Source organism: Salvia hispanica, chromosome 4 (genome assembly GCF_023119035.1).
Source record: "Salvia hispanica cultivar TCC Black 2014 chromosome 4, UniMelb_Shisp_WGS_1.0, whole genome shotgun sequence".
Taxonomy (NCBI): Eukaryota; Viridiplantae; Streptophyta; class Magnoliopsida; order Lamiales; family Lamiaceae; genus Salvia; species Salvia hispanica.
The window spans coordinates 31,420,240-31,426,031 of NC_062968.1; positions in this window are offsets into that span (position 1 = coordinate 31,420,240).

The following is a 5,792-nucleotide window of genomic DNA, read 5'->3' on the forward strand; positions in this document are numbered from 1 at the left end:
TGATGAAAATTTCGAAACCTATAATTGGCCTAGAGGGATTTTCGAAATTCCCTTATTATGGGAGAAGGGATTATTTTATTATATTATTTGATCCCTTATTGATTGATATGACCACGGGTGCTCGACGTCAAGGGTCCTCCCTTCGGCGTGAACCATGGGTTGATTGGGGCCCAAGGATGAAAGAGAAGACATGCCAAGGATCCAATAAAGCTAGAGGGCCTCCCGAGGGTGCAAGGAATAGAGAAGGCTCAGATTTGAGGACAAATCCTTTCCAAGAAGGGGAGGATGATACGATCATGGAGGCCGTGCATCGAGGATTTCAGCTACAGCTGGATTCAACCGAAAACCGTCCTATATAGATGATATCCGAAAGCTATGAAACTGCAACCATTGTCTTCGTCTTGAAAACGGCTTCGCGTGGGTATCTTGCACATCCCAATCGGAGTCCGAATGAGGGAGTTATGGCGGTTTTACGGAAGTCGCGCAGAGAAGGCCGGGAGCTTCGGGAAAAACGCCCGGCCGGGCGTTTTTTACTGTGCAAAACGCCCGGGGACAGGGAAAACGCCCGGGCCGGGCATTTTGGCATGTGAAAAACGCCCGACCGGGCGATTATGCCGTTTTTTTAGATTTTGTGGGCCAACTTTCTATTTTTGGACCCATAGTATAAATACCTCTTGATGTCATTTCTTTTCCTTAGACTTTGATGAAATTAGATGCTTGAGAGCTTTGTTTCCTCTTGGAGAGGGTTTCTATCCAATTCCTAGATTTAGGTTGCTTGAATCCATCAATTGCTAGTTCAAGCATGGGATTTCCATCAATTGCTAGTTCAAGCATGGATCAAGTAGAGGTATGCTTTGAGGTTTGTGGTTCCCTTGAAGATCTAGCCATGGATGCATGTTAGTTATGTTGTAAGTGCCTTAGCTTGCTTCATCAATGACTATGTATCCCAATTTCCACCCTATCCAATGTTATTTCCTTCTTTGTTCATCTTAGTTTCCTTATTTGTTGTTGGGTTGCCATTATTGACACAATAGAAAATCTACTTCACAAAAATATTAGATCAATCACCTACAAATTGGGTAAATCCTTGGGAAATGGATCACAAAATACATGGATTCACATCATTGATTCTCTTCCATAATTAAATTCAAATATCCTAGCATATCTTGCCAAATCTAAGACCCTAAACTACACGCCACTTTTGACTTTAATTGGGGAGTAATATTTATTATTTTCTTGCTCCGTGATATTTTATTCTACTCCGTGAAATATTCAAATTAAATCATAGGCTAATTAAATAGCCTAAATTTCGAAATCCCCTTTTCTCTCAACCATTGTAACGCCACTTCTTCCACCAAATCCTCTCCAAATCTTGATTTATTTAATTATTGGAGTATATCTTGCACTCTATAAATATAAGAGGGAGAATCAAAACCCTAGCATCAAAAAAACCGTCGCCCACTCCTCCAAATTTTCGGTCTCTCTCTTTCTCCCCACTCTCTCAAATTTTTCTTATACTTTCTCCATTAATTCTTCATCTTTTGAAGAAGAATTGAAGCTGCAATTCAAGAATTCATTGAAGAATCAAGATTCTACTTGTTTCTACCGTTTGTTTTTGCAAGAAAATGTACTTCTATTATTAATCTTTTCTTCCTCTACCGATTAATCGGTGTTTCTGAGTCCACATGCATTTAGAACGAGTGAAGGGGAAATTAATCGGTAGGCGTGCACATGTGTGTGTTTGTGTGTGTGCGTGTGTTGTGTGTGGGAAGCACTCATGCGTGACACGATTTGATGATAAATCTGGAGTTGTTGTGTGAATAAAAACGATAGGATAATCGTACTTTGATTTTGATTGTTGATTTTGGAAATAATCGAAGGGAAAAGGGAAACGTGAGATCATGCATAATTTTAATCCATGATTTGAGACTTATTTGAAAAATATGAACTAAAGGTGATAGTTCGCGTTCCCGGTGGGATATCAAGAAGAAGTGCATTTTTGTTGAACTCGAAAGAAATCGAGGTGGGCTTTATTCTAAACTCTCTTCTATGTGCAAATTTATGATGTTGGAGAAATAAGGGTGGATTGAACTGTTATGCCATGCCTATAAATTATTTTGGATATTGTGTGTGCCTGATGCCTAGATTGTGAGTACGCTCCATTAGGCTACAGTGGCTATGATTAAACGAATTCGGGTCTGAGTAGGGCCGCAAACCCTATCAGGCTAGTGTACACGGTGGGATCGGGAGCCGTCCTTGCTAGTCGGCCGGTCTCGTGGGCGAATAGTGTGGCCACACTTTCGTCGCACTATGAAATGATGATTGATGAGAAAATGGGAGGTATTATTTGACTGGCCAGTCCATGATATATTTTTGTGATACTCGATGCTTATCTTTAAATAAATGCAAAACCTCGAGTTCACTATGGTAAGGGTGGCATAACTATAAAATATTTTGGCATGAGTCCACTGAGTATGTTTAAAATACTCAGCCCTGCATGTGTTTTCCCTATGTGCAGGTTGAGCGGCGATGGGCGGTCGGTGGTGTTGAGAAGATTGATTCGAATAAAATGGATGTTTGAAACTATAAGTGTAGTCGTGTCTTCATACATGGCTCCGCTTTCTCTTGATATGCTTCCGCTGAATATTTTTGAACTTGTTATCTTTGGTTATGGCGAACTTAATTCTTTGTTTTGGAATGAGGGGAATTATTGCGTTTTGTTGGAATTATGCTAAGCCTTTGACTTTTGAGCCTAATCTATTAAGTCTTGATTCTCGTGAGTTAGCCGTTGACTTTTGCCTTGATACTTCATTAAATGCTAGGGTCAAATCTCTTTAAATGAAACCCTAGTCTCTGTTCTTGTTGTATTTAAGTTCGCCTAAGTAGCAGTCGCCGCATTTATTATACCCTAGAAATGTCGGGCTGTTACAGTTGGTATCAGAGCCTCAGTTTCTTTCCGCTCTGGACCCAAGAGTCTTGTTGTCTTAAAATCTGAAATTTGTGGGAATTGATTAAATAATAATTGTTGAAGACTCAACACCACGACTCGTCTCCGCTCAACCACGAAGAATGAGGTAACCCGTATCTTTGAATATTGATTTGAATCATGAAATGTTGAAAGATGAAGCGAAGGGAAGTCGTTGTGATATTTGGAAATTTGTGTTGGAGTATGAAATGATGATTATGCATGCAATTGAAATTGCTAACTGTGATTATGCAAAAATAAAAGATGAATGTTGTTATGCAAGTGATTTGCGACCAAGATCGCTACGAATCGAATAAATGAGATTCTATATGATTTGTGATTTTCGTGATGAACGACATCTATGAGTATTGATTTGAATTGTGAGATGTTGGAAATTGCGATGGGAATATTACTCTGGTGAAAATGAAAATATTTCAATGGTAATCGAAGTTAATATGACGTCTTTGAAAAATATTGCTTGGGAGTGTGAAATGATGTATATGCATGGATATGAAATTGCTAAGTGCGATTATGCCAAGAATGATGAATGATGTTGTGCAAGTGAACTTGTATTTTACTCGATAAAGAAAATCGGCGAATACGTGTTAGACTTCTATGTGCTTGGATGAATGAAATCCTATATGACTGTGATTTCTTGATTGTATGTGAAACAACACCTATGGGAAATGTGAAGTAAATACTATGGCTTTTGGAAAATGTTGTGAAGATATGAAATGGGAGACATTATGAGAATATACAAATTGTTTTTAACAATGAGGCATGAATGCGTTGAATGTGATGGATATTGAAGTATGATTGTGAACTTGTATTGGTTGATGTTGAGATTTGTTATCACTTCTGCGAAACTAAAGAATTAACTTGAAGGAAATACATGTTGCTTCCATGAACGACAAAACTTTGTGCCTATGTGGTTGAAATTTCATGACTATGAAACTGTGAAAGGCAAAGCATGATACGCGTGTGGTTGCGAGTTGTGATTGTGATGTAGATGCGCATGAACTGCATGATTTATGAAATGCGATTCCATGAATGATTGATTGACTGAGTGTTGCTATTCACATATATCGATTTACGATGCTTGTTATGAAACACCAAATGGGTTATATGACAAACATGTTTGATTGTGCAATATATGAATGAAGTTTCATGTGGTGATAATCTATGACCAATGAAGTACAAGGTATCGTATAGAATCACTACGAGAGTGAAATGTGAAATTTGTGAACTCTGTGGCGAACGTAGAAGCCATATGGAGCTTGAGTTAGGTAATGATCGAATATACGTTGAAGTGTGAGACTTCAAGCTATGCTTGAAATTATAGAGTGCCTAAGAGGTAGGCCAGACTGAACGTGCTAGAACTCAGTTGCAAGATGAAAACTGCAATATCACTTTCCTGAGTGACAAAACCAACGAAAATATATATATGTTGAACTTGGTGTATCCTTACAATGGTGAGATCATACCTAAGAGCTAATAAAACTATGCGGTCTTGCATACCCTGCCAAAGTGGCAACGCGACACAAATACGACGACGTTTATGACACATTAAGATCGCGTGTATAATGGCAATCGAAAATGACCATGTGGCATGGCAAGAAGAAGACTTTGAAGATGCGACCATCAAAAATAGTTATTAATTTCGATGATACGATGAATCTCAATTTGGAATCCACGGTTTCATAGAACGATGTTACCATGTTCATGCTCGCGAAAAATGTGCGAGAGAGTGCGACCTTCGTAGCTTGAATGACCGATTTTTTTTAAATCAACAGTACTTACTTGGATCCTAAGTTCTTTTCGGGACGTTTTGAATAACCGTGAGCCATTGTCTATTTAAACGCCTTGGTTGATTCACAACTTGCAAGTGATATCCATTATTTCTTTTCCTATAACGAGTCATGACTCACTTGGCTTGAAAATTTGGTGTTTGCCCTTGTAACTTTGGACATCTGGATTGAGTAGTCTTCTTTAATTCGTCATTCATAAGGACGATATTTGATTTTATGAGCCTCCGTCATTGAACTTTGATCCTAAAGTTGTTTGCAGTTATGACCTTTAGTATGATCACATCTCCAGACCTGATTTATTCAAATGATGGAATATTCTACTTGGAATTTTGTTCACCTCTTCATTTCGCCAGTTCGTTCTTGCAGAAGTGAAATTCTTTGTAGCTCAATGATTTTTCTTTCGCCAACACCAAGTTGAGGCTATGATGTTCTCTTCTTCGTTAACGGGTTTGATCGTGTTAATTTTCTGAAAAGTTCCAATCACTTTGAGTTGCCCTCAACAAACCCGTGAATCCATTGATGTGATTTCATTTTTAAATAACATGATGTCATTGAACCATTGATAGTGCTACTTCATGACATTTGTCTATGTTCTAAATTCTGCCGCGACTGATTATTTTAGGCTTTGACATGTTTGAACGATATCATTCATTGCTGTCCGGAATTTTTGCAAATTTTGATCGGGCAGTCTGATATGGAATTTGAGATTTATGGTAGTTTCATCCTGTTTTCATGACCTACCTCATGTTCTTTCGAACTCTCGTCAGAAGTAAATTCTCAAGCTCTATGGGTTTTACTTGATCCCTCTAAAACCATTTAAATTCTCAGAATGGACGAGTTAAGTTCAATGGAACTTAGTCCTTGCTTTGTTTCAAACCAATTGTCAATGATGAGATTTGAAAGTGTCGAGCTAGAAATATTATTCTTGTTTCCTTGATTAAGTTTGGAGCCTTCCGATGAAAGACATTTTGGTGGTGTTTTTTTTTTTTTTAGTTGAAATCAATTTCTATCCAAGTAAG